A 9965-nucleotide genomic window follows, 5' to 3' on the forward strand; every position below is an offset into this window, starting at 1 on the left:
AGGGCACGTAATCCAATTCTGAATATATTTGTTTAGTTTTAAAGAGCAGAAAAGAACATGTTACATTAATTTTAGATGCAAATAATGCGAAGGAGATAGTAGAGTAAAAAGGGTCAGTAAATTTAATGCAGCAATAAGAGCCGGGGGCTTTAATTATTCTGAAAGAGGCTGGGAAAAACAGGTGAAGGGGCAAGAGTGAGAGAGAATTCCTAAGGTATTGCATGAGAAGTGCTTTACAATATTACATAGCCAGCCAGTGAGGAAGGGTCTGGTTCAGGGGAATAAAGTTGGACAATTCAAAATAGATTTCATGCAGAGTCCTTCAGTTCATGGAGAGCACTTTGAAATGCTTCATTATTACAATCACACTCCAGGGCTCTCTGAAAGAATTCAATGGCTTCGGATTTCTTACCATCCAGTTGGTGTATTAGTCCCAATATACCAAAGGCAACACTGTCCCTTGAATGTTCAGCCAATCGATTTTCAGCAATTTCTTGTCATTTTGTCCGACATTTCCCAGACAGTTTTCCCCTCACTGATTTTCATGCATTCTTTAAAATAATGAATACATTAAGCTAAGATCTCTTCCCATACAGTTGGCTTAATCCATAGTTCCCAAGTATTAACTGTCTATTTATACAGTTGCAATCTTTATTTTTGATCAGGTGTTCGTAGATCTCATTGATCTTGTAATGCTCTCCAGTTTCTTCAAGGATTTCTATCAGATCTAGCATTGCAAAAATCAGTGATGGTTTCTGATCATAAGCTGTGTGGAAATGATATTTGAGATAATGGGAACTGCAGATGCTGGAGAATCCAAGACAACAAAATGTGAGGCTGGATGAACACAGCAGGCCAAGCAGCATCTCAGGACCACAAAAGCTGACGTTTCGGGCCTAGACCCTTCACCCTCTGATGAAGGGTCTAGGCCCGAAACGTCAGCTTTTGTGCTCCTGAGATGCTGCTTGGCCTGCTGTGTTCATCCAGCCTCACATTTTGTTGTCTTGGAAATGATATTTGCAAAGTTCAATCAAAGTTTTTCTTTCTTCGTGAGCAAGATATTTATAAGGTGTCTTCTTCAGTTCAGACAACTTATTTCTGTAACATAAACCGATCTGGTGGTGAAGAAGCCCAGAGTTCGGTCTTCCCATCAGTGTCTTTTTCAACATCTCTAAGGATCGGTCAACAGATCCTTCCTTTCGTAAAGCTTTGGCTGCATACTGAATCAAATAGGGGTCGTCAGGAGGACTCAGGAGCACGTCTTCCTGAGTCTCACAACCTGTGAGATTTCCCCATCTGATTAAATTGCTGCCGTCTAAGAGCCAACATGACCTTGAGAAAAGAGTCATTTGGGTTCAGTGCTAATGCACGGTATAATTGCTTCACTACTTTACAGTGCTCAGGAAGGTGAGGGTCTCCCAATATTTGCTTAATTTGAAACAAACAGGTTGTGTGAGCGGTATTCCAATCAATATTATCAGGATCTACCTCCAGAGCCTTTTCAATACATTCATTTGCCTCTTCATAATATTTCCGGCCACATCTCAATATGGGCAGTCATTGCTGTAAAACAAGAGGCACCAGGGAACTGTTGGCAGATTGTCTCCAGCTTGTCAAGGTAGGACTGAGCCTCTGCTGCTTCTCCCACATGGTAATAGACCCAGGCTGTGTTTCCATAGGTGACAGTGCTCCACTTTTCAACATCTGATTTATGGTCCTTCCTCAGCATCTCCTCAGCTTCCCATGGATTATTGAATGACTCGTCACATTTGCCTCTTATGCAATTTATACAAGTTAGAAAATTTTAAGGCATGATTTTATATTGCACAATGTCAGCCTCAATTGTATAATTTAACCATTCTTGTAAATCCTCCCACTCAACATTCTCTATTTGCAGGTTCCATGTGAGGTGATTTTGCAGCTGAAGTAACTTCTCCTTAAGGGAGCCACTCGCAGAGTCACTGTGAGAAATATGTGGAAATATTTTTAGTTTTATTCAACCTTCAGTGAGAAATAGGGAGTCTATTTCATATCGGCAACCTGAAACTGAGTAAAGCCAACACGCAGCTCTGCAGGCATTTGGCAAGACGAAGGCTCATTTGGGATAGTCAGCATGGCATTGTGCATGAGAAATCTTACCTCATGAATTTGATTGAATTACTTGAATGGATCAGTGATGAGGGCAGTGCAGTAGATATTGTCTACATGGACTTTCGCAAAGTCTTTGACAAGATACTGCATTTTGTATTGTTGGGTAAAGATTAAATCTCATGGGATCCAGGGAGAGGTAGCCAGTTGGATACAAAATTGTCTTGAAATAAAGGACAGAGGGTGGTGGTAGAGGATTGTTTTTCAGACTGGTGGCCTGTGACAAGTGGTATGCTGGATCCTCTGTTATTCATCATTTATATAAATGATTTGGATGAGAATTTAGGAGATGCGGTTAGTACGTTTGTGGACAGCACCTAGATTGGTGGGATAGTGGACAGTGAAGAAGCTTGTCTGCCAATACAGTGAGGTCTTGATCAACTGGGCCAGTGGCTAAGGAATCGCAGATGGAGTTTAATTAAATAAATGCAAGGTGTTGCATTTTGAAAGGGCAAAGGAAGGCAGGACCTACACAGTCAATGGTGAGACTCTGGGGAGTGTTATAGAACAAGGAGATCTGGGGGTACAGTTTTATAGTGAAAGTATCCTTGAAAGTCAGAGGTCGGCAGGGTGGTGAAGAAGGTTTTCAGCATGCTTGCTTTCATTGGTCAGAACACTGAGTTTCGGAGTTGGGTCGTCTTGTTACAGCTGTGCAAGACTTCGGTGAAGCCACATTTGGAGTATTGCATGCAGTTCTGGTCACCCTAGTATAGAAAGGATATTATTAAACTAAAAATAGTGTGGAATAGATTTACTGGGATTTTACCTGGACTGGAAGATTTGAATTATACGGAGTGGCTAGACAGGCTAGGACTTTTTACCCTGGAGCATAGGAGACTGACAGATGACCTTATCGAGGTCTATAAAATCATGACAGGCATAGATGAGGCAGATAGCCAAAAGCTTTCCCCCATGATAGGGGAGTCTAAAACTATTTTAAGGTGAGAGAGGAGAGATACAAATGAGGGGCAGTTTTTTCACACGGAAGGTGTTGAGTGTCTGGAACAGGCTGCTAGAGGTAGCCATGGAGAGAAGTAAAATTATGTAATTTAAGAAATATTTGGACAGGTACATGGATGGTATAGATTTTGAGGGATATGAATCAAACACAGGAAAATGGGGCTAGATTAAATTGTGAAAAACTGAGCAGCATGGACAAGTTGAGCTGTAGGGCTTGTCTCTGGGCATTCAGATCCATTGTACCCTGAAGGTGGCAATGTAGGTGGATAGAGTGGTCAAGAGGATGTATGACATGCCTTCATTCATTGGACGGGGCATCGAGTACAAGAGTTGGCAGGTCATGTTACAGTTGTATAAGACTTTGGTTTAGCCACATTTAGAGTACTGCGTACAGTTCTGGACACCACATTACCAAAAGGATGTGGATGCTTTGGAGAGAATGCAGAGGAGGTTCACCAGGATGTTGCCTGGTATGGAGGGTTCTAGCTATGAAGAGAGGTTGAGTAGATTAGGATTATTTTCATTAGAAAGACGGAGATTGAGGGGGAACCTGACTGAGGTCTACAAAATCATGAGAGGTATAGACAGGGTGGTATTAGCAGGAAGCTTTTTTCCCAGAGTGAGGGACTCAATTACTAGGCGTCATGATTTCAAGGTGAGAAGGGAAAAGTTTAAGGGAGATATGCATGGAAAGTTCTTTACGCAGAGGGTGGGGGGTGCCTGGAATGTGTTGCCGGTGGAGGTGGTAGAGGCAGGCACAAAAGCATCATTTAAGATGTATCTAGACAGACACATAAATAGGCAGGGAGCAGAGGGATACAGGTCCTTGCAAAATAGGTGACAAGTTTAGATAAAGGATCTGGATCAGCACAGGCTTGGAGGGCTGAAGGGCCTGTTCCTGCGCTGTAATTTTCTTTGTCCTTTGTTTTGTTGTTCTACAACAGGGACCACCCCTTCCCTCTAAATACTACAGATTATTCTGAGAAAGGTGTTATCACAAAGCTACAGCTAACACTTTACTACATCTGTTACTTATACGTAAAAATCTCTCATACTTCATGACGATCAGAATCAAGACAGTAGGGCGTGTCCTCACTACTGCTTCTCTTAATCAGCAGCAAAAGTAGAACCAGGTCTGTTTAGCTCTTCACAGCAGCTTTTATACTTCTCACAACTTTCACAGTGCCCGGATTTTTCAGAATTAAAATTTAGAATAGAAATTGAAAGCACCACATTGCTTAGAATCTGCAGAAAATGTACTATACCCAACCCAAATACAAAATATCGTCCACCTCCCCCACTGGGATTATTATTTTTCTTGTTGTTATGTGAAACTCGTTGCACGTATGCTCTGTTGCTATCCTCTCACCTGGTGCACAGCGACAAAAACTGGACTTTCATACAGGATTAATAGCTTTGGGTTGCAATGAAAAGTGAACAATGAAAGATTTTCCACGGGCTGTAAAGCATACATGCAGCGTGATTAATGAGAACACTGCACCAGTTTCTGCAGAAACACAATCTGCACTAAAGGTATCACATTTCCAGCACTGAATCCCATTGCCACAAGTTTATCTCTGGACAATGATATGCATGCATCCCTGAAAGCGACCTGGACTGTAAAAGGTTAAGGGAAGGTCTTCCTGAAATGTTTAAAATGCTGATAAGTTTCAACAGGACGCTGAGAGGGTCATCTGTTTATCTCGTGGAAAATCTGTAATTTAACAGAATTTGGCCCAGCCACATGATAGTGCAAATAATAACTACCATTGAGGAGCACTCAATTAATGAGACAGTGAGAGAAGTACCTGGGAGTAAACAGCCAAGTAGAGGGAGAAGATGCACTAAAGCAATGGGAAGAAAAACAGTAACAGAGCAAAGGCTAGTAGGAACCGAAGTTAGATGAGAGTTTGAAACAAAGCTGTGATAGAGTATAAACCTGTTAATGTGAGGAACATTACATCTAAAATGGAAGAGTTACATGTAAAAGTAGTTATGATATAGCAGCTATAGAGAGATCTGACAGAGCCATGAGTAGGTGTGGCAAGTAAACATTTCTGTCTTCAATTGATTCAAGGAGGGATTAGAGAAGGAAAACGAAATAAGACCAGAGGGTTTGGAGGACGGGGATGTCAGTATCGCTCAACACTACTCCAGGTTGCTATTCTATGAGAGATGCCAATGTAATGGATTCAAAGACTGAATACATTTGATTTTAGGAGTTGGTATCTTGCTGAATATTGACGGTAGATTCCAAACAGTGAGTAGGATGTAGAAGAGCTAATTGTCTGCAAATTCCAGGAAAATATAAAACTAATTGAACAACTAAGAACCAGTAGTTTAGTTATGCAATCAAACCTCAGAAGGAACAGAGGGAGGAGCTAGAAGGACGAAGAATTCTTAAAACACATGCAGGAGATGTGCCGTAAGTTACTGCGTTTCTCACACAATGGGACAGGTAGCTAGTTTTGGATTTAGGCAATTCAAGCATTATGACGAAGGGTCACTTGTCTCAAAACATTGACTCTGCTTCTCTCTCCACAGATGTTGCTAAACCTGCTGAGTATCTCCAACAATTCAAGCATCTTGAAGGAGGAGATTACCTTGGTAATGTGGCAATAGTATAAGTTAGTTTAAAATAACTATTGGAAGAGAAAAGAAGAATCAAAAGTGACTATGCACAACCAGGTGAAATATTATTTCAGGTATCTTAATGAAGGATCTAGCCCATTTGGATTGGAAACCAACTTGGCTAAGGAATTCATTAACAGCAAATTGGTGGCTGTCAAAATGAAGATATTTCGAGTCGAAAATCAAGCAAGGCAATGTAAAACATTTTATTAACATAAATATCAGGTAATAACATTGTGTAGCATCTACAAGATATACTGCAGAAATTCACTGAAGCTCCTTACACAGCACTTGCCAAAACCATGAGCACTTCAGAATAAGGGTAGCTGACACATTGGAATGCCACCTTCTACAAGTTCCCATCTGAACCACTCACCATTCGGAGTTAGAAACAAATCTCTGTTCTTAGTGCCTAGGATTTCACCTTAGCCCTGGCATATCAGAACTCAATACTTCAGCTAACACCGTCTCTTATATCTTGCACAGCAGAAACAAGACCGCCGTTTCAAAGGAGGATCGATTATTGTCCGGTGAGTTCCTGATTGGTATTTGATGGATGTTGCTGCGACAGGGAGCCATGAAGCAAATCTTCAACTATTCAGCATAACTCTCAGATATTGGGGCAGCAGAATATATTCCCCTGGGACAACTGCATGGCAAGGAGACTGAACAGAGGTTATAATGTGTAGGAAGAAGGAGGACTGCAAATGAATAGGTTTCTCATGATGAGGCCATGTCCACTCAGAGTCTTCAGGGAACAATTTTTCTTCCTGAACATCAGTGCGTTAGATGGCCTGTGCTTCACCAAGGGCATGCTCACTGAAATCTGCTTCTTGCTACAGCCACATCAGCAAAATCAGAACAAGTCAAACTTGTATCAGAGATAACAGGAATTGTAGATGCTGACGAATCTGAGATAACAATGTGTAGAGCTGGATAAACACAGCAGGCCAAGCAGCACCTTAGGAGCAAAAAGCTGACGTTTTGGGATGAAGGGTCTAGGGCCGGAACATCAGCTTTCCTGCTCCTAAGATGCTGCTTGGCCTGCTGTGTCCATCCAGCTCTACACCTTGTCATCTCCAAGTCAAACATGTGCCAGGTCCCTGCCAGGGTCAAATAGGTGGCATTCACAATAGCTCCCATCTTTGATGGTTTCAGCATTGTCATTGACAACAGCCTTAGTCAATTACGGTAAGATCTAATGGCAGTCAATGCACATTCCACATCAGTTAGTTTGTGCAATCTTCAGTGTTAAAGACATTTTTCCCCAATGCTTTTCATTTTTAATTCTACTCTCTGTTTGATGTGGCTATTTTCCCCATTGTGATTCTGGAAGGTCAGATTTATTGTAATAGTAGCATGAAATTGTAGACAGGATGATGTGCCCTATCAATTACAAATTGCCAGAAATTGCTGAAATATTTGTTGTCAGAAATATTTGTGAAAATGATAATTGGGTATAACTGCCAGTAATATGCTAATTTGAGGCATTAGCAAATTAATGGCCCATTAAATTTGCCACAGAAAATTAAGTCCGATGGCTAATAGTGTGTGTACAATTTTAACAATGGGATCATCGATAATGACTCCTAATTGTCTTGACTCATCAAATGGTTAACAATTACAAGCATGGAATTTGTTCCCTCAGGCAATACCATTTTGGAGAATTTAAATATAACATATACAAAAATAGAGTCTCCACATTTTTTTTGTTCTCATTTTGCCTCCTATAAACCCGTCTTTCTTTCACCTTTTCTTTCTAAACTTGATTTAATCACGAATTCACCTACTCTAGTACATCCTGCTTCTCAAACCTTCCTGTTTATTTATAATCCTTCGGAAATATTGAGTATGGATGTATACTACTGTTCTCATTATTGCCAGGATCTAGAAGCTTCATGAGGCATACTGATGATCTTACCTAGCAGGGTGATGAAGCATTTGCAAGCAAACGCACTGGCTTGGCGAGCAAGCCTACAACCTCATCCACAACCCGAGCTACAAATCTTCTCGAAAACTTCAGTCGTAGAGCTGTATAGCGCAGAAACAGGCCATTCAGTCCAACTCAACCATGCTGATCAGAGATCCTAAATAAATCTAGTCCCATTTGCCAGCATTTGGCCCATGCCCCTCTCAACCCTTCCTATTCCTATACCCATTCAGAAGCCTTTTAATTGTACCAGCCTCTGTCACTTCCACTGGCAGCTCATTCCATACATGCACTGCCCTCTCTGTAAAACGATTGCCCGTTAGGTCACTTTTAAACTTTTCCCCTCTCACCTTACACCTCTGCCGTCTACTTTTGGACTCCCGAATCTCAGGGAAAAGACCTTGATGTTTACCCTAACCATACTCCACACGATTTTATAAACTTCCAGAAAGTCACCCCTCAGCCTCCAATGGTCCAGGGAAAATACCCTTAGCTTATTCAGCCTCTCCAAACCCACTAATTCTGGCAAAATCCCTATAAATCTTTTCTGAACCCTTTCAAATTTCACAATATTCTTCCTACAGCAGAGAGACCAGAATTGCATATGGTATTCCAAAAATGACCTAACCAATGTCCTGTACAGCCGCAACATGACCTCCCAACTCCGATTCTCAACACACTGACCAATACAAGAAAGCATACCACATGCCTTCTTCACTGTCCTATCCACCTGCAACTCCACTTTCAAAGAACAATGAACCTGCACACCGAGATCTCTTTGTTCAACAACACTCCCCAGGCCCTTACCATTAGCTGTATAAGTCTTGCCCTAATTTGCCTTTATCATTCTCTCCCTTTCGAAATGCTGTGACTTTAGCGATGCACCAGTTCTCTGGAAATACGCTCATATCAAAGGTGATTTTTTTTCCAAAAATATACTTTATGCACAAAAAAGTCTTTAACTACACCCATGGCCACTTAAGCAGTTCAATTCTCTACAGTTTTTGCAAATGGAGAACAAACAAACCCAGGGCATTTCTTATTTATACACAACTGCATTTACATATATTTGAGGCACCTGGAGGGCCCAATAACTGGACGGACTCCCATTGTACTTTGGCAGAAAGACCTTAGATCATTGTCTTTTCCCACTGCTCCTTGGTGACAGCTGCCCCAAGCTTTAGAACATCCCTCAGCACATAGTCCTGGAATGTGCCAGTCCGCAACAGTCGATTGAGGTCAACTCTTTATACTGAAAGATCAACACGTTTCAGGCAGACCAAAGAGTTGAAGGTCCTCCAGACACGGTTGGTGTTTGCCTTGTTGCGTTCCCCTGGGATCAGCCCTTGGCACACAGAATCCTGCACCATGAAGCTGCTTGTGACAAGCCTGAGCAAGAACCACTGCATCTTTCTCCACACTTCACTTGCAAATGCACATTCCAGGAGGAGATGTGTGATGGTGTCTACCTCTCCTGCCCACTCCCCAACCCCCCACCACCCCCAGCTCCTGCTGCTTTGGGGGCAGTGTGCAGTGGCTCAGAGAGTCCATGAAAGATCTCACAGGTGGTGCCCTTCTCACCGACAGCCCAGCAATGCCTTTGTCCTTATAGGAAAGTTCTGGTGATGAGGCATTCTGCTAAATGACTTTGACAGTCTGCTCAGGGACAACATGCCAGGATCTACTCTTTCCTTTCTCTGCAGGGTCTGAAGGACACTACGTACTGCCCACTTCCTGGTGTATTTGTGGTCACAGATATTTTTCATTGTAAGTTTCTCCACAAAGGACAGGTGATATGGAAGGGCCAACAGCTTGGAGCATTCTGCAGTAACAGGTTCAGTCCTATCCTTCACAACACTGGGATTTGGAGGTACTGCCAATGTCTCTGTAATCTCCAAGCTCATTTGTCTCAGCAACTTGAGATGCAGCCCACCCAAATCTGGTAAATCCACCTTTTCATTATATCTTTACAATTATTTGTTTTTTTTATCCTTGAAAGGGAGCAAGTATACAGTATAGAGATAATGGGAACTGCAGATGCTGGAGAATCCAAGATAATAAAGTGTGAAGGTGGATGAACACAGCAGGCCCAGCAGCATCTCAGGAGCACAAAAACTGACATTTCGGGCCTAGGCCCTTCATCAGAGGTATAGGTTTACTAGTAATTGCAAAGAACAATTTGAGGTGTGAACTTGTCACAGTATGATTGGATAATATGGTGATTTGTTTTAGTGATATAGTCATATTTTATGTTTGGATGATATATTCATACCTACTAACTTAGAATGTTTGCCGA

General features: G+C 41.9%; 1 pseudogene; it reads right to left on the reverse strand.

Annotated features, from left to right (window-relative positions):
• Nucleotides 1-989: 989 nt before the first annotated feature.
• Nucleotides 990-9573, reverse strand: LOC125462056 (interferon-induced protein with tetratricopeptide repeats 1B-like; annotated as a pseudogene).
• Between the last annotated feature and the right edge of the window lie 392 nt (nt 9574-9965).

Source organism: Stegostoma tigrinum, chromosome 20 (assembly GCF_030684315.1).
Source record: "Stegostoma tigrinum isolate sSteTig4 chromosome 20, sSteTig4.hap1, whole genome shotgun sequence".
NCBI lineage: Eukaryota > Metazoa > Chordata > Chondrichthyes > Orectolobiformes > Stegostomatidae > Stegostoma > Stegostoma tigrinum.